The 19247-nt window shown below is 41.5% G+C and overlaps 1 protein-coding gene across 5 annotated transcripts in view; it reads right to left on the reverse strand.

The window, feature by feature from the left end:
* The window catches only part of HIVEP2 (HIVEP zinc finger 2), a 180107-nt gene that overhangs the window by 90850 nt on the left and 70010 nt on the right, over nt 1-19247 (reverse strand). For all 5 annotated transcript variants that reach the window (XM_070733644.1, XM_070733641.1, XM_070733642.1 and 2 more), the window contains one exon: nt 11826-12040. The gene's annotated coding sequence lies outside the window, so the exon portion shown is untranslated. The remainder of the gene's footprint in view (nt 1-11825; nt 12041-19247) is intronic.

Below are 19247 nucleotides of genomic sequence, written 5' to 3' on the forward strand. Positions count from 1 at the left end.
TTATAGCCTAACCCTTAATGACTGTACCAAAGTGATTACAATCTTCATTATATTTTGCAGAACAATACATGGATGATTGAATCAAATATTGCTGATTATTCCAGGCAAACTAACAGAGTGAAATAGCCCTGTTGCCAACCTTTTGGGCACCAGGGACCGGTTCTGTGGAGAGAGGCTTTTCCGCGGATTGGAGAGGGTGTGATCACATGGATGGGGCTTCACTTATTTGCAAAACCCAGCCACAGACCAGGGTTTGGGGACCCTGTTGTAGAACAAGTTGTACACTGAAACTGCTGAAAACTATAGATAAACAATATTATCCCCCCAAAAAACCTGAAGTTGACTCAACACACTTTATTTATTTATTTATTTATTATTTAGATTTGTATGCCGCCCCTCTCCGCGAACTTGGGGCGGCTCACAACAAAGCATAAACAAATCGTACAAATCCAAATAGATTCAAATAAATTTAAATATTTTTTTAAAAAGTTTTAAAAAAAGAACCCCAATATACTAACAAGCACACACACAAACATACCAAACATAAATTGTACATGCCCGGGGGAGATGTTTCAGTTCCCCCATGCCTGACGGCAAAGGTGGGTTTTAAGAACTTTACGGAAGGCAGGGAGAGTAGGGGCAGTTCTAATCTCCTGGGGGAGTTGGTTCCAGAGAGTCGGGGCCGCCACAGAGAAGGCTCTTCCCCTGGGGCCCGCCAACCGACATTGTTTAGTTGACGGGACCCGGAGAAGGCCCACTCTGTGGGACCTAATCGGTCGCTGGGATTCGTGCGGCAGGAGGCGGTCTCGGAGGTATTATGGTCCAATGCCATGAAGGGCTTTAAAGGTCATAACCAACACTTTGAATTGTGACCGGAAATTGATCGGCAACCAATGCAGATTGCGGAGTGATGGCGAAACATGGGCATACCTAGGTAAGCCCATGACTGCTCTCGCAGCTGCATTCTGCACGATCTGAAGTTTCCGAACACTTTTCAAAGGTAGCCCCATGTACAGAGCGTTACAGTAGTTGAACCTCGAGGTGATGAGGGCATGAGTGACTGTGAGCAATGAGTCCCGGTCCAGATAGGGCCGCAACTGGTGCACCAGGCGAACCTGGGCAAATGCCCCCCTCGCCACAGCTGAAAGGTGGTTTTCTAATGTGAGCTGTAGATCGAGGAGGACGCCCAAGTTGCGGACCCTGTCCGAAGGAGTCAATAGTTCCCCCCCAGGGTGAATGGACGGACAGATGGAATTGTCCTTGGGAGTCAGGACCTACAGCCACTCCATCTTATCCGGGTTGAGTTTGAGTCTGTTGACACCCATCCAGGCCCCAACAGCCTCCAGACACCGGCACATCACTTCCACTGCTTCGTTGCTCTAATTTCATTCATTCGTTCCTTCCTTCTTTCCTTCCTTCCTTCCTTCATTCAATAATTTAATTGATTCATTGACTGATTGATGTAGCCACTGCCATCTTTTTAAACATAGCCTGAACAACACAATCCCTTAATGAAGTGCCTGTACCATTTTTGTCAATAAACATTTAGCACTAAGATGGGAGGGAGGAGAGAAATAGCATATGATTAACTTTATTTATTTCAATAATGAACATAATATATGAAACCAACAATTTTAGCTATGAAGCTTCCAAGCAGTTGTAAACTCACTTCTATTATTACTTTTCTACCAGAATTCAATTACAGCATAGTATAGTTTTCTAGCTAAACTTAGAAACTCAATCTCGTTATCATGTTTGCTAAAATAATTGCAAATATCTTTTTACATATTAAATTCAGCAATGAAAAGCTGATACTAAAAATGAGAAACCATGAAGAGTTCACACTGAATTCTGAATTTTGTTTCTTGCTTCCTGTATTTTTAAAGAATTTGATGGTGAATGTATTTTAATCTCCAGGTACTGGTGTATTATGTAAATTTATTCATCGCACACAATGAGACTTAACAGCATTTTAAGATTACAGAATTGTTCATGTTAATTGTTAAAAACAAAATTGAAGCCCAGTCAAAAGGTTGTATCTTATCCTGTTTATTGCTTCCTTTGTTACCTAAACAATACTGATATGAAATCATTCCATCATTCAGAATGTACTTTTAGTGCTACAGATACTTTTACTATGGGTACTTCACATAAATGGATAATGTTTCATCTATACACATCTTGACCATATCAGCTGCATCCAGGCCACAACTGCAGTAACTGAGTATATTCACTTAAAACATGTGTTTATATAAAATAAAATAAATAAAATAAAATAAAAAAATAATAAAATAAAATATAAAATAAAATAAAATAAATAAATAAAATAAAATAATAAAATTAAATTAAATAAATAAAATAAAATCAGCTAATTTTCACTTCAGAAAGGAAATATTTGAAATATAGAACTATTTCATTAAATAGGAATATATAAATAACCATTCTTTTTACCAATAAAATAATTAATTTTTAGTACACTATGAGCACCCAACAGGAGTTTTACATGGTTTGGACCAGTTCGCCCAAACTAGTAGCAAACCACTGGTGACATCACAATGACCTCACGGAACCAATTGAATCATTGCCAGTCCGTGGAGGCTGCCATCTTTTTGGGGGAGAGGGGATTTTTGTTTTTAGAATTTTTTTCCCCTTCTGCACGTGTTCTGTGAGTTTCTGGCAATGTGCATGCATCACCATCTTGGATTTGGGTTTTTTGAGAGGGTTGGATATTTTGCCACTGGGCATGTGCAGTGTGTGAGAGAAAGCGAACCTACCGTGAGGTGAATTGGAACCCACCCCTGATGAGCACCTAATGTAAACATTCATTAATATGTTAATTTATTTTTTATCATTATTAATGAGTCCATGGAGAGGGGCGGCATACAAATCCAATAAATAAATAAATAAAATATATATATGCTACCTACCTAGCAGTGATTCTGGACAGTTTGATAGGTCATAGAAAACATAAATTTGAAACTGTTTATAAGAACAATAGCAATAGCAATCATATTTACTTATTCACAGTGCTTTACAGCTCTCTCTAAGCGATTTACAGAGTCAGCATATTTCCCCCAACAATCTGTGTCTTCATTTTACCAACCTCAGAAGGATGGAAGGCTGAATCAGCTTGGTGGGAATTGAACTGCCAAATTGCAGGCAGCTGGCAATCAGCAGAAGTAGGCTGCAGTACTGCATTCTAGCCACTGCGCTATCACAGCTTCTTTTTTTTTTTACAAATATACAAAATCCACATGTATTGCAGAAAAGGCAGAGCAGTAACAAGTATCTATAAAGTGAATGGAAATTGTTCCTTTTTCTAGCACCTTTCCTATATAATGGTTTCCTTCTAAGATCAGAAAGCATTGTTAGTTCCCAGTATTTCCCAGTTGTAGGTAACCTTTTCACCAGTGAAAGCATTAATTCCTATACAGGGGTATAGTGGAATCTAATATCTAATAATAATAATAATAAAGTCACCCAGAATCATCCCAGAGAATTGAGCAGCCTTATAAAAAAAGAAGGAATAAAAAATAAAATACAATAAAATACAATACAATGAAATGAAATGAAATAGAATAGAATAGAATAGAATAAAATAATAAATAAAATAAAATAAAATAAATAAAATAAATAAAATGAAATGAAATAAAAAAATCCCAGAGAATTGAGCAGCCTTATAAAAAAAGAAGGAATGCATATTCAAAGGCAAAAAGTTTATTTGTAATGTTTGTCTCATTCTGAATAATATATTCTTAGGATAAGAATTAACCAAAATTAGAATATTTATGTATCATATATCTATTAAACTTATCATAACTATTATGCTGTAAGGAGTTTTGTGTTTAAAGTTAGCAATTTTTGTGTCAAACAGAACTATTGCCTTATTTTGTTTTTATTTAAACAGATACAATTTGGACATAATTACATAATTCCTGAATAAAGCAGCAAATGATATTGTAGCATTGGAAAAGAACACTTAAATCTATCACACTCTGAATCCCTATGGAGATGTACAATATACATCCTCTACATTCAACTTGCCATAATCAAATTTATATTAGGCAATTAGGACTCAGTAAACCCCCTCCAAAAGGTAGAGTTACAATTCATTGGTCAATGTTCTACATATGCTTTCAAGTGTTCAGTTTTAACCTAAAGTAACTAGATTAAATAATGCCACGAAACAAACAGACATCAAAATGAAAAGTGATTTAGATAGCTCAAATGATTGAGTCAAGTTAGATTTTACCAAAAACAATATGCAACTGCAGCTTAAAAGTAATAATAACCATGGGACAATACTGAATGAACAGCACAAACAGAACCCCTATATTCTACTGTCTTGAAATTTATTTTAAATTTGTTTTTTGAAGCCTGGATGCTTCCTGATGCTTCAAATATACATAGGAAAATAGCATACACTATAAATATTCTAAGCACTAAACTCCAGAAGAGGTTAGTGATTTTCTTCCCCAACAAATGACTCAATCCCATCAAGATTTTGAATTTAACCTTTTGCAGACTGTGAATTATATAACCAACTTGGCATGAGTCATCAAAGGCTCTTGAAATAAAGTACCATGCACAGCCATGCACATTTCTCATTCTATTAGCTATCACATATTGAAGAATATACTTGAATGCTTATATTTTCTAAGGCTACATACAAATTTATCTAGCCATTAAGCCTATTAAATTCAGTGGGGCTTATCTGGGGCAGAGAGGGCTAGAATTGCACTATAAAAACAGTTTAATGTGCTTCTCAAATCCAGCAATGATGCATTAATGGAAGGAAACCCAGACCAGTATAACCACACCTGCCTTGGTTAACCCCAAACATCTTCCAACAGCTAGTGCTGTATTACTAATTCTGCTTCCCCAGACAGAAAATGTCAAAGCACCAATAATCTGTCAGTTTTCTCTATGATGCAAAACCTCTTGGTCTAATAACTTAATAGCGTACGATGAGACTCATATGGAACTGCACGTAATCTTAGCACGTCAAACAGCAGGTGAAGACCTTTTTTTAGATGTTTAATTTTTAGACAAAGCCATGGATGCATGCTAGAATCTATATCTTTGGTATCCCAAGTCCAATGATGAAAAATAAGACATCAGATCAGCATTCCTGAATTATATTAGGACTTCAAATCTCAGAGATCCAAGATCAAGAAAAATAAGCCTGCCTGCCTTCCTGCCTCTTCCTTCCTTCCTTCCTTCCTTCCTTCCTTCCTTCCTTTTTTCCTTGCCTGCCTGCTTGCTTGCTTCACCCCACACACCCCCACTTTGAGGCTGAATAGGCAGAGATACCCCACTCAAAGGATTCCCACTCACAGCAGAAGAAATATCCCCTAGAGGAAAACGGGAATACCACCTTCCATGACCCTTCCACTACCCAGTTTCCCAGGCAAAATACCCAGCAGTCTCTTCATGCAGCCACAGAGCATTTGCATGGATGGTTATTTTCGGATCCTCATTCCTCTAGTATTTATGCACCTTATTGCCATTCCCCTGTCAGCCTGACTGCCAGCAAAAGAGCTCTCGACAGTCCTCAAGTCAGAGGTCACCGAGAGTTGAGCATGGCATCCATGGCCAGCCATCACGTTTCCGTGGAAAGGAGTAAACAGGGGGGGAAGAAAAGGAAGACAGAAAGAAAGGAAAAGTGCCCGAAGCCAGCTCTCTGCTTTCGGCCAACCTCCCACAACACGACCAAAAACACACAAGTATACTGCAGCCTCATTTGCACATGTGGTAGGAGGAAGCAGGGTGGGGAGGGAGGTGGCAAGCGATCAAAGGAAAGGAACGGAAGGGGCTAAAGTAGTAATGTGTGTGTATGAGCACTACTGATTTCCCCTCCGAGAGAGATCAGAAAATTAATTGTTTCCAGCAGCTCTGCAGATCCTAGAGACAGGTGCACCCCGGCGGTTCAAGAGACACTGCCCTACTCCCGGCACCTTACAATTTCCCCCTGAATTGAATCCATTCCCTTCCCCTCCCCTCCCCACCTCCTGTTTATTTTATTGTTTTGCTTAAGAACAGGAGAGAGCCCTGCACGCCCGCAGCATTGCATTCCACAGCATCCCCCTCCAAGCTGCAAAGCAGCAAGCGATCTCTCAATAACAAGAAAGCCGAACTGAACCACAGCACACCGCTCTTGCCACATTGCAGTAGCGTATATCACTTGGAAACAACACGAGCAACACACACTGCATCTTGGAATCTGCCTGCAGCCTCTTCCCTTCCGGCTAGGGAAGTGTACCTTTCCATTGAAAACAGAAACAACCCCCCACCATCTGGAATTAACAGCTTTGGAGACCAGGAGCACCCTTCCTCTCCCACCCACCCCTCCTCACCGAACTGCATCTCCAGCACTACCTGAATTTCTCAGAAAAATGCCATCTGTCCATCTCTCCAGTCACTCCAAAGACTGCAACAGCCTGTAAATTCCAGTTGTCCATTCTTCGAGGTCACGGATAAACGCTAAAGAGCAGCAGTGAGTCCCATCAATCATATTGAATGTATGATAGGAGACCTACTGATGTAAGCTAGTCACCAGAGAAAATACCCACTGATGACGCATATCCAGGCATAAAAATAGTTACAGGGCCCTCAAAGGGATTATTCAACAGCCTACATTTAGATATTCTTACCAGAGACCTAAAGTCAATTTGTTGCTTGTAGGTGGCAATGAAATGTTGGACGTTTGAGCTTTTGTAGCAAACAGAACTAACTAACGACAAATAGCTGGTTTTAAAAGTTACAGCATTAAAAGTATTTGTAAATGTCTGGATACCGCAGTGCCTACAATCAGCAGAACAAGACAGGCTGGGTAGAAAAGGCAACACATAGCATTTATTTTTACCTTGTATATTTTTCATTTACTAGTTTTTTTAAATTTCATTTTCACATGCTTGTTAATCTGTTTACTATATAGATGTTTTACACTTTTTCTCCTCTTCCTCAGCCCCCCTCCACCCCACCCCAAACAAACCTTCACTGGTTGTTTATGAATGAAAGCAACTTAAAAGCCACTGACTTCCTTATTTTACAAAGCAATATCCTTTTAACAAAATGAAGAAAAGAAAATGAATATTTATTCTCCTTATTTTAAAAGATTGCCTGAGCAAAAAAATCTGGAACAATCTTTTGTAAATCATGAATTATATATCTTTAGGAGGGGGAATATATATTAAAAAGCCTCTTGAGAATCGTGCAGAATCGTGCAGGATGCAGCTGCGAGAGCAATCATGGGCTTTCCTAAGTATGCCCATGTTACACCAACACTCTGCAGTGTGCATTGGTTGCCGATCAGTTTCCGGTCACAATTCAAAGTGTTGGTTATGACCTATAAAGCCCTTCATGGCACCGGACCAGGATATCTGCGAGACCGCCTTCTGCCGCACAAATCCCAACGGCCGGTTAGGTCCCACAGAGTTGGTCTTCTCCGGGTCCCGTCGACTAAACAATGTCGTCTGGCAGGACCCAGGGGAAGAGCCTTCTCTGTGGTGGCTCCGACCCTCTGGAATCAGCTCCCCCCGGAGATCAGGACTGCCCCCACCCTCCTTACCTTTCGTAAACTCCTTAAAACCCACCTCTGTGAGTCAGGCTTGGGGGAACTGAGAAATCCCCCCCTTGCCTATGTAATTTTGTGCATGATATGACTGTGTGTATGTATTTTGTCTATTGGGGGTTTTTTTTAGACTTTGTAATGTAAAACTCTTATTTTAGATTTTAATTATTAGATTTGTTACCATGTATTGCTTTTATCACTGTTGTGTGCCACCCCGAATCTACGGAGAGGGGCGGCATACAAATCTAATAAAAAAAAAAAAAATAATAATAATAATAATAATAATAATAATAATAATTATTATTATTATTATTATTATTATTATTATTATTATTATTACTCTTTACTCTTCTGTGCCTAAGATTGACCTGAACCACAGATTCTAGCTGAAAGGCCAATTTTATTCCCATTATATTGGCTGCTTTCAATGATAATTATATTTACTAGGTATATTTGCAACCATTTATATATCCTTGATAAAGTGAGGGATGTAACTCAGAGATACCTCTGAGGAACCAAATTTTCTTACCCAAGAAGCAGGCAATGTGATGTGATGATTTAGATGCTGGATTGGAAACATGTCACTGAGGGTCTTTAAACTGGACTCTTTCTAAATCCTACATACCTCACATGAAGGTTGTTATGGAGAAATATAGGAGGAGGAAAACAATGTATGTACTCAACATCTCTGAAATCACCTATTCCCCAAATAAACATATTTCAAGAAAAAAGGAGTGGGTGTGTATGTGTGGGTGTGTGCGTGCGTGCGTGCACGCACACTGTATATAGCATACAAAAAGCAATGTTGGCAAAACTAATCATCTTAATTTTCTCTAATGCTTTATCACTCATTCCGGAGAAGGCAATCCACTTCACCATTATTTATTTTCCATTTTAAAGCAAAACTGGTCTTTTTAGGTATCAGGAGGAACAGAATCTGATCATAGAGTCTTATGTGTGTATTTGTGCACACTGTGGTCTGAACACAAATGTCCAGTTGCAAAAGACTGAAGAAGATTTTTGTGTTCAGATTCCACATCTACTGTATATAGTCCACAGTCAAGTTCTTTTTTCCAAGTCCATTAATATGACTTTCATAAGATGAAGGGGGAAGAAAATTACTAGCCCATTCTCTCATCACCCAAAAGCCGTTTAGTGATGTCCTTCAATTTCAAAACTCTTATATTCTGGTTATTCCAGCCCAAGAAATATTGCTTAACGGAAATGGGACAATATTTTACACTGAGAGTCATCAAATGGAGGTAAGAAAATGTACTCTGGAGAATTAAAATGTTGGAACATTTCTTGCTTTTTCTGTTTTAGGATGAAATACATGAAAGGACTAGCCTGAGCTTGGCAAAACAAATAGACTAAGATAATGGCTAATATTACATGCTTTTGTTTCCCCTAAGAACTAGCAAGCATTTTGTTGAATTGCTTTAATAAACAAATCTAACCAGTTGGATGAGATTTGAAAAGAAATGTTACAGCAGCATTTTTCTCTGTGGATTTTAAATCTTTTTGAAGTATTGATTTAGCTTTCACAATTTTAAATTGCCTTTGTAGCATATCTTAAATTATTTTTAAATCTAACTCTTATTGTACTTTATTCAACCCTAGGCATGCAAATAACAGCTAAACTTATTAACTTTTATTTCTCAATCTGAAATCGTAAAATTCCAAATACCAGTGATACCTCGTCTTACAAACGCCTCGTCATACAAACTTTTTGAGATACAAACCCGGGATTTAAGATTTTTTTGCCTCGTCTTACAAACTATTTTCACCTTACAAACCCACTGCCACCGCTGGGATGCCCCGCCTCCCGACTTCCGTTGCCAGCGAAGCACCCGTTTTTATCCTGCTGGGATTTCCCTGAGGCTCCCCTCCATGGGAAACCCCACCTCCAGACTTCCGTGTTTGTGTGATGCTGCATGGGAATCCCAGCATTGCAAAAATGGGCGCTTCGCTGACAACGGAAGTCTGGAGGTGGGGTTTCCCAGTGAGGGGAGCCTCAGTGAAATCGCAGCATCGCAAAAACACAGAGGTCTGGAGGTGGGGTTTCAAGGACTTCGGTGTTTTTGCGATGCTGCGATTTCACTGATATTCCCTTTGCTGGGAAACCCCACCTCCGGACTTCTGTTGCCAACGAAGCGCTCATTTTTGCGATGCTGGGATTCCCCTGCAGCATCGCAAAAACACAGAAGTCTGGAGGTGAGGTTTCCCATGGAGGGGAGCCTCAGGGGAATCCCAGCAGCGCAAAAACGGGCGCTTCGGCTGGCAAAAGGGGTGAATTTTGGGCTTCCACGCATTAATCGCTTTTCCATTGATTCCTATGGGAAACATTGTTTCATCTTACAAACTTTTCACCTTAAGAACCTCGTCCCGGAACCAATTAAGTTTGTAAGACAAGGTATCACTGTAGTCCTTTCAATTCTCTGAGCTTGATAGGGTTTTTCCCCAGACATTGTCAAACTAATAACATTAGGCCATTTTTTGCCTTCCCCAAGCTTTAGAGGCTTTCCTGGAGCCTGGGGAGAGCAAAAATTGTCTCCCTCCTGCCCTCTGGAAAGCCGAAAATCAGTTGGCCAGTGTGCACATGTTCACTGGAGCTGACATAGGGCAATGCCTCACGTGCCCTCAGATATGGCTCCACGTCCCACAATGGCACCCATGCCATAGGTTCACCATCATGGCACTAGAACAACAATCAAGAAGTAAGCAATACCATAATCAATGAACTACCAACACAGCCAAAAAAGCTAACAGGAAATAACAGCCTAATCAAGGAACCACTAAGACCATTTCCACGGACACTCACAGGACAAGCCACTGAGAGCAAACCCATTTTCTTGTAGCACTGATTATTTTACCTAGTTTGGTAATGAAACATCTGCAAGAAAAACAACCAAACTCAGAGAACACTAAGGACTCTACAGTTCAACCCAGAAGTATAAATATCATCATTCATTCATTCATTCATTCATTCATTCATTCATTCATTTATTTATTAGATTTGTATGCCGCCCCTTTCCGTGGACTCGGGGCGGCTCACAACACAATAAAACAATTCATAACAAATCTAATAATATACAATTTAAAATTTAAAAGTTAAAAAAAACCATTTTAAAGCAAACATACCTACAAACATACCATACATAAATTATATAGGCCCAGGGGAAATATCTCAGTTCCCCCATGCCTGACGACAAAGGTGGGTTTTGAGGAGTTTACGAAAGGCAAGGAGGGTGGGGGCAGTTCTAATCTCTGGGGGGAGCTGGTTCCAGAGAGTCGGGGCCGCCACAGAGAAGGCTCTTCCCCTGGGGCCCGCCAACCGACATTGTTTAGTTGACGGGACCCGGAGAAGGCCAACTCTGTGGGACCTAATCGGTCGCTGGGATTCGTGCAGCAGAAGGCGGTCTCAGAGATATTCTGGTCCGATGCCATGAAGGGCTTTATAGGTCATATCCAACACTTTGACTGCGGAGTGTTGATGTAACATGGGCATATTTGGGAAAGCCCATGATTGCTCTCGCAGCTGCATTCTGCACGATCTGAAGTTTCCGAACACTTTTCAAAGGTAGCCCCATGTAGAGAGCATTACAGTAGTCGAACCTCGAGGTGATGAGGTGATCTTCCCTCAGTACCAAGATTAACTTTAGAATAAACTTTATATTAATACAAAAGCATGACATTATAAAAATAAAGCTGATTCAATTTTTAATTATCTCTAAGGCATTTCTTTACCTGATTAAAATAGTTGGATTACAAATCAGCAAACTATAATTACTGATCATGATTTATCATCATTGCTTAGAGTAGCATATCTAGTGCCCCAACTATGTTAAGGCTTCAACTTCCAGCTTTCCAACCAGAAAGGCCAGACCCCAAGAATTATTATGCACCTCATTATTCTTGACAAATGGTTTTTTCTTTATGTACACTGAGAGCAAATGCACCAATCACACTTGGCCAATGAAGAATTCTATTCTATTCTATTCTATTCTAAACCTGTAAGAGTTGCAGTCCCAATACAGATTGTAGGGAAGTAGGCTTAAATTTTATACAATATAATGAAGACTATCTTATTCTATCTGAATTCATCTCCACCAGATAATAAGCAGCAGTGAGAATAAGATGCATTTGTTGCCCTGTGATACACACTTCTACCTGTCTCTTCCCAATGAAGATAACATTGTTATAAATAAAAGTGCAAATTATTTTTAGCACACAGATTTTGCTAAGCACTCACGTTTCTCTCCAGTGTGTAAATGCTGGCAGTTCTGCTTGCCCTAGTTTAACAGCCCTCTGCAGAAATATTCATTGGTAACATCAAGCTGATTTATCCCAAACAGGACTCAGGGAGAAGTGTGGCATTTATTCTATCTTCCTGTCTCCAAATTAGCATTTTTTGTTTGCTGTCCAATGCAATTTTCACCAGTATCCAGGAAAACAGCAACTTATTTTCTAAAAAACAAATAAAAATCATAGATTAAAACAATAAAACTTAAAAGAAATGGAAATAGGACAATCCAGCAAAACAGAGTTAAGAATAATAGAAATATATAATATTTAAATATATAATATAAGATCGTGCAGAATGCAGCTGCGAGAGCAATCATGGGCTTTCCCAAATATGCCCATGTTACACCAACACTCCGCGGTCTGCATTGGTTGCCGATCAGTTTCCGATCACAATTCCAAGTGTTGGTTATGACCTATAAAGCCCTTCATGGCACCGGACCAGATTATCTCAGGGACCGCCTTCTGCTGCACGAATCCCAGCGACCAGTTAGGTCCCACAGAGTGGATCTTCTCCGGGTCCCGTTAACTAAACAATGTCGCTTGGCAGGACCCAAGGGAAGAGCCTTCTCTGTGGTGGCCCCGGCCCTCTGGAACCAACTCCCCCCAGAGATTAGAACTGCCCCCACCCTCTTTGCCTTTCGTAAGCTACTTAAAACCCACCTCTGCCATCAGGCATGGGGAATTGAGATCCTCTTTCCCCCTAGGCCTTTACAATTCTATGCATGGTATGTATGTATGTATCTTTGGTTTTTATATTAATGGGTTTTTAATCGTTTTTAGTATTAAATTACTATTGTACACTGTTTTATTGTTGCTGTTAGCCGCTCCGAGTCTCCGGAGAGGGGCGGCATACAAATCCAATAAGTAAATAAATAAATAAGTAAGTAAGTAAGTAAGTAAGTACGTACGTACGTACGTACGTACATACATACATACATACATACATACATACATACATACATAATATAGGACTGGGTGTTCAAAATATTATGATCCTTTCCCCATAATATAACTTAAAAATTTGTCACAGCATGGTGCAGCCATTGTTGAAGTTATATAAGACCTATCTTTATTAATGACATTTTGACATAACAGGGTTGTCAAACTCATGTCGTCACGGCGGTATCATGTGACGTATCGCAACTTTTCCCCCTTCACTAAACTGGGTATAGGCGTGATCAGTGCGTGACACATCTGGCCCATGGGCTGCGAATTTGAGAGCCCTAAGCTCTAAAAGATGCCATGAATAAAACGAGAACATGGTACTCTGAAAACTTGTCCCACCAATATTAAAACAAATTTGGTCTATTCAATTGTAATCAGCAGAATTTTCAATTTACCACTTAGTATATTAAGCTGTGTGTGAGTATTAGAGGCCTTCAAACTGAGGAACGGTTGTTGCCAAATGCATAGTTTTAAAATAAAGTTTATCTCATTTGCCTCAAGCTGTGATTTAGAAGCAATGAACATGGAAACAGACTTGCACCATACTGCATAAAAATGCAGATGTTTTGCCAACAGTTTAGCACCTATTACTTCTCTCCCAATCTAAATAACCATTGATTTATATTTCACTATTCTAGAATGAGGATGTCTTTCAGTGCTACCATATTCAGTCTGTAAAAAATCTAGCCAACTACCATATTTTTCGGAATAGAAGATGCACTTGAGTATAAGACACACCTTAGTTTTTAGGGAGGAAAATAGGGAAAAATATCTGCCTATCAGATGTTCATCTGGCTAGTGTCCTTACTCTGATCAGCTTCAGTACATTATTTTATCCCCTGGTTAAGGTTTTTAAAAAATCTTATTCGGAGAGAGTAACAATGAAAGAGCTTGCAAGCATGTAAGAGCTGGGAACATCGTTAGCACCTGGTTAGGGCTGGAAAGAAACATTTGGAGCAAGTAGGGCAATGAAAAAAAGCCTGTATAGACTTAGGGCTTGGAAAACATTCTTTGCCGAGAGTAACAATGAAAGAGCTTGAAAGGCAACAGCTGGGAAGATCGTTAGCAGCTAGTTAGAGCTGGGAAAAAAAGCTTCGGAAAAAGCTACATTCAGAGTATAAGATGCACCCAAATTTTTAGCCTCCTTTAGGGAGGAAAAAGGTGTATCTTATACTCCGAAAAATACAGTACAGTATTAGGTGGCAACAAAGCATTACAGCTTTGGATGCAATCTAATATTATAGTCCTACTTTCAACCAATTTTGTCATAATGGTTAAGGCACTGACTATAAATTAGGAGACCTCGAGTTCAAGTTCTTTACTTAGGCCTGAAAGCCAATTGGGTGATTTGGGAGTAGCTCATTCTTTCTCAGCGATGTTATTGTTGTGGGAAAAATAGAGGACAAAAGCACTATGCATACCACTTGAGTTCTACAAAATAAATGTGGGAAATGAATTCTATGAGAAATTTGAAAAAAATAAACTGATGAAAGATTGTACAATATTAGATTGATATCTATACTAGATATAATCAGCTGGTACTTAATATTCTAAAGACTTTTGCTCAATCATGCAGAATTAAGACCTCTAACAAAACAACTAGGTTCCCTTCCTGTATTTTATCCTCTTGTGCAGCTAATTGTTTATTTATTTTATTTTATTTATTTATTAGATTTGTATGCCGCTCCTCTCTGTAGACTCGGGGCAGCTCACAACACAATAAAACAGTTCATAGCAAATCTAATAATTTAAAATTTAAAATATTATAAAACCCCCATTATTAAGCAGACATACATACAAACATACCATACATAAATTGTATAGACCCAGGGGAGATATCTCAGTTCCCCCATGCCTGACGACAAAGGTGGGTTTTGAGGAGTTTACGAAAGGCAAGGAGGGTGGGGGCAGTTCTAATCTCTGGGGGGAGCTGGTTCCAGAGAGTCGGGGCCGCCACAGAGAAGGCTCTTCCCCTGGGGCCCGCCAACCGACATTGTTTAGTTGACGGGACCCGGAGAAGGCCCACGCTGTGGGACCTAATCGGTCACTGGGATTCGTGCAGCAGAAGGCGGCCTCAGAGATGTTCTGGTCCGATGCCATGAAGGGCTTTATAGGTCATAACCAACACTTTGAATTGTGACCAGAAATTGATCGGCAACCAATGCAGACTGCGTAGTGTTGGTGTAACATGGACATACCTAGGTAAGCCCATGACTGCTCTCGCAGCTGCATTCTGCACGATCTGAAGTTTCTGAACACTTTTCAAAGGTAGCCCCATGTAGAGAGCATTACAGTAGACCCCCGCTCGTTGCGAGGGTTCCGTTCCAGGACCCCCCGCAACGAGCGGGTTTTCGCGAAGTAGCGCTGCGGAAGTAAAAACACCATCTGCGCATGTGCAGATGGTGTTTTTACTCCCACAGCGCTAGCGAGGAGCCGAAGATTGGGGGCGGGGCGGCTGTTTGCCGCTGGCATGGAGGGCTTCCTAGCAGCCCCCCAAACCCGGGTTGGGGGTCCGGGGGGCGCTGGCTCTCGGCGGTTTTGAGCTGAGTCCGGAAGCGAATTCGCTTCTGGACTCAGCTCAAAACCGCCGATAGCAAGCGGCAAGGAACGGCTTGTCTCGGCGCTTTCGAGCTGACCGGACTCAGCTCGAAAGCGCCGAGACAAGCCGTTCCTTGCCGCTTGCTATCGGCGCTTTTGAGCTGAGTCCGGGAGCGAATTCGCTCCCGGACTCAGCTCAAAAGCGGCGAGAATGAACGGCGTGGGCGGGCGAAGGGCGGGCGGCAGCGAGGAGTTTGCGTGGGCGGTGGGGAAACTCCTCGCTGACGCCAGCAAGAGGGGGAAGACTCAGGGAAGCCGCCCAGCAGCTGATCTCCCGGTTGCCATCTACGCATGCGTGCCCATACACGCATGCGTAGATGGTATTTTGACTTCCGGGTTGAAAAATAGCGAAGTACCCTGTTCGCAATGGTTGGGGACGCAATAAACGGGGGATCACTGTACAGTAGTCGAACCTCGAGGTGATGAGGGCATGAGTGACTGTGAGCAGTGAGTCCCAGTCCAGATAGGGCCGCAACCGGTACACTAGGCGAACTTGGGCAAACGTTCACACAACAAACGTGCACACACAAAAATAATGGTTTGAAAAAGTTTCTTTATTTGCACATTTAATATTACCTGAATCCGGCGGTAGAGGTATACCTGTGATCTATGAGCCCTCCAAACCCACTAGAAATATCAGATATACTATTTAAAAAGAGCAGTTCCACTTTCTCTTTCTCAGAAGACATTGTGAGTGGCATAATAGCAACTGTGAGATAATAGTAGCCATGTAGTTCAAGTGATGCTTCAATTTATCAGGCTGATCATGGCAGAAGCTAGCTTTAAGAGAGCTGATAGAAAGAAAAATCAACAGCAGCAACTTTCATTGTTATTCTTGGGCACAATAATGGCTTCAATTTTTTAAAAAAAAAATCAACACCATTTTAAATGTGTTTCCTTAATCACACTGACCCCCAGGATTTACTTTAGGGAGTTAGTCAAGGAACACCCAAAGCAGTTTAAAGATCATGAAAGTGCTTATGGGGTAAGAAAAAGGGATGTGTTGACAGAGGTGGAACTCTGTTTAGTTTTGAAATAATGCAATTGGTAAATTGCAATAATTGAAAAAAAGAAAAATTATAAAAACTATGACGTTTGGTCCATTTTAAATTAATCTTAACAAATACAGCAAAACGTGTTCCTAGTGCACTATAATTTGAATAGATCTATTAGTCCAGGGGTCGGGAACCTATGGCTCGCGAGCCAGATATGGCTCTTTTGATGGCCGTATCTGGCTCGCAGACAGGGAGCGCGCTACCGGGCCCCGGGCAAATTGGGGCCCGCAGTCAGCGGCTCCTTGCACTGAGCTCCCGCTTGCAGCTGTCCCCTGGCTCCTGCTCGATGCCACGGTTTTCGGCGCTGTCCTGCTGGGCCCCAAAGACGGAAGGCAGGAAGAAGGAGAGCTCCATTCTTCTCGCCTTTTTCCCGCCTTCCGTCTTTGGGGCACAGCAGGACAGCGCCGAAAACCGCGGCATCGAGCAGAAGCCGGGGGACAGCTGCGAGCGGGAGCCCCAGGAGGGAAGTACCGGCAGCGCCCCGCCCAGCTGAAGCTTCAGTGGCGTCGGCGGCAAATGTCCTTTGTGGCCCGGTGGGAGGGGGGGCTGCAGCGGCCGCAGGCAGTCGCAGGGAGATGGCGGCGGCGAGAGGGAGCTCCAGCTGGGCTGGGGGTTTGGGGGGGCCATGAACGCCGCCCGGAGCCAATGGCTTCTTTTGGGCTTACTTGAATTCCTGCTGCTGGTAAGCGCGCGCGGGTGGCCGGGTGGGAAGGGCGAGGCGCGAGGGGGAGGCAAGTGGAGAAGCGGAGAGAGAGAGAAGTGGACCAAAAGAAAGAAAAGGGAAAGAGAGGGAGGGAAAGAGAAATGGAGAGGAAGGAAGGAGGGAGGGAGGGGAGGGAGGGAGAGAAGGAAGGAAGAGAAAGGAGGGTAGAAAGAGAGGGAGAGAGAGAGGAGAGAGAAAGGAAGAGGAGAGATAGAAAGGAAGAGAGAGAAAGAAAGAGGGATAGAAAGAGAGAGAGAGTGAGAGATGCTCAGTGAGCCTTTCTTTGAAGTTGCCTTTCTTTCTTTCTTTCTTTCTTTCTTTCTTTCTCTCTTTCTCTCTTGCTCTTTCATTCTTTCTTTCTCTTTCTTTCTTTCTTTCTCTTTCTTTCTCTCCTTCCTTCCCTCCCTCCATTTCTTGCTTTCCTTCTCCTTCCTCCCTTGTTTCCTCCCTCATTCCCTTCTTTCACTCCTTCTTCTCTTACTCTCCCCTTTCACACCTTTCCTTGCTTTCTTTGCACCCTTCCTCTGTTCCTGTCCCTTCCCTCTTTCCTTCCTTCCTTCCCACCCTCCGTCCATTCATTCACCCATTCCTCTCTTGATCGCCCCTTTTACCATTCCTTCCTTCCTTCCTTCCGATGTGGGCCTGGGCCAGCAGAGTAGTTTGCTTTTGCACCCTGTCTCGAGCTCCCTTGGTGCCAACCCGGCCCTCCCCACTTCAGAGAGAAGGGGGAGAAAGAGAGAGAGAAAGAGAAAGAGAAAGAGAGAGATAAAAAGAGAAAGATAGAGGGAGGGAGAGAAAGAGATAGAAAGAGACAAAGAGAGGGGGAGAGAAAGAGAGAGAGAAAGAAAGAGAGAAAGGGAGATACGTACGGCTCTCGCGGAATTATATTTCAAAATATGTGGCGTTTACGGCTCTCTTAGCCAAAAAGGTTCCTGACCCCTGTATTAGTCCCAGAAGGGTTCAAGGCATGCAGCCAGCTGAACTTGACTTTTTTGCATCATACAGAGGCAATTCAAAACACCACAACTAAGATTTATGAACACGTCCTAAAAATATGAGTCAATAAAACTATTTTCAGACATTCTTAACTATCTATAATTAGTTTTCTTATTTACCCATGGCTATGAAACTGGCTAAAACTATTCCAAAATAGCACACTATTGTGTATTTTTAGAACGAGATACCACTAATATTAGTTTCATGTCATATGTACATATGCACATTTAATTTCAGTCAACCTACAGGTAGTCCTCAACTTACAACAGTTCATTTAGTGACATTTTGAACTTACAACAGCACTGAAAAAAGTAATTTATGATTACTTTTCACACTAATGATCATTGCAGCATCCCCATGGTCATGTGATCAAAATCCAGATGTTTGGAAACTGACTCACATTTATAACGTTGAAGTATTCTGGGATCATGTCATCTCCTTTGCTACCTCCTGACAAGTAAAATCGATGGGAAAGTCAGATTCCCTTAAACGACCATGTTACTAATTTAACAACTGTAGCGATTCACTTAACAGCTGTGGGAAGAAAGATCATAAAATGGAAGAAAACTTAATAAATATCTCACTTAGCAACAACATTTTGGGCTCAACTGCGGTTGTATGTCAAGGACTACCAGTATTTGCATATGTAAATGAATTTCACTTGAATTTAAAAGATGAAAGAAATGGCACGAAATGTACAGCGCTATGGTCCAATTATTTATGAAGTGTTTGCAATATTTTGGAATCAAACAATGATCTGATTCTTCAAATCAACTTCTGGCAACTGCCCGGACACGTTTTTGCAGATTACTTGGCAAGATTTTTTAAAGTAGTTTGTCTTTAATTTTTCCCCCCTACAGCTAGGATTACCAGATATTTGAATAGGTGAAAGAACATTTAGGAACCCTTTGCATAATGTACTGCGTTTCTTTATCTACAACATGGGCTGGTTCAGCCCCCTGCACTTAGGGCAACCTTCTGCTGGCCCTCAGCAACTCCCTGACCGACAATTCCCGGGATTGATGCCGAAGTTAGTGCCTAGTTAGCCCGGACTGCAGGCTCAAACATATGA

Source organism: Erythrolamprus reginae, chromosome 1, assembly GCF_031021105.1.
Source record: "Erythrolamprus reginae isolate rEryReg1 chromosome 1, rEryReg1.hap1, whole genome shotgun sequence".
Taxonomy (NCBI): Eukaryota; Metazoa; Chordata; class Lepidosauria; order Squamata; family Dipsadidae; genus Erythrolamprus; species Erythrolamprus reginae.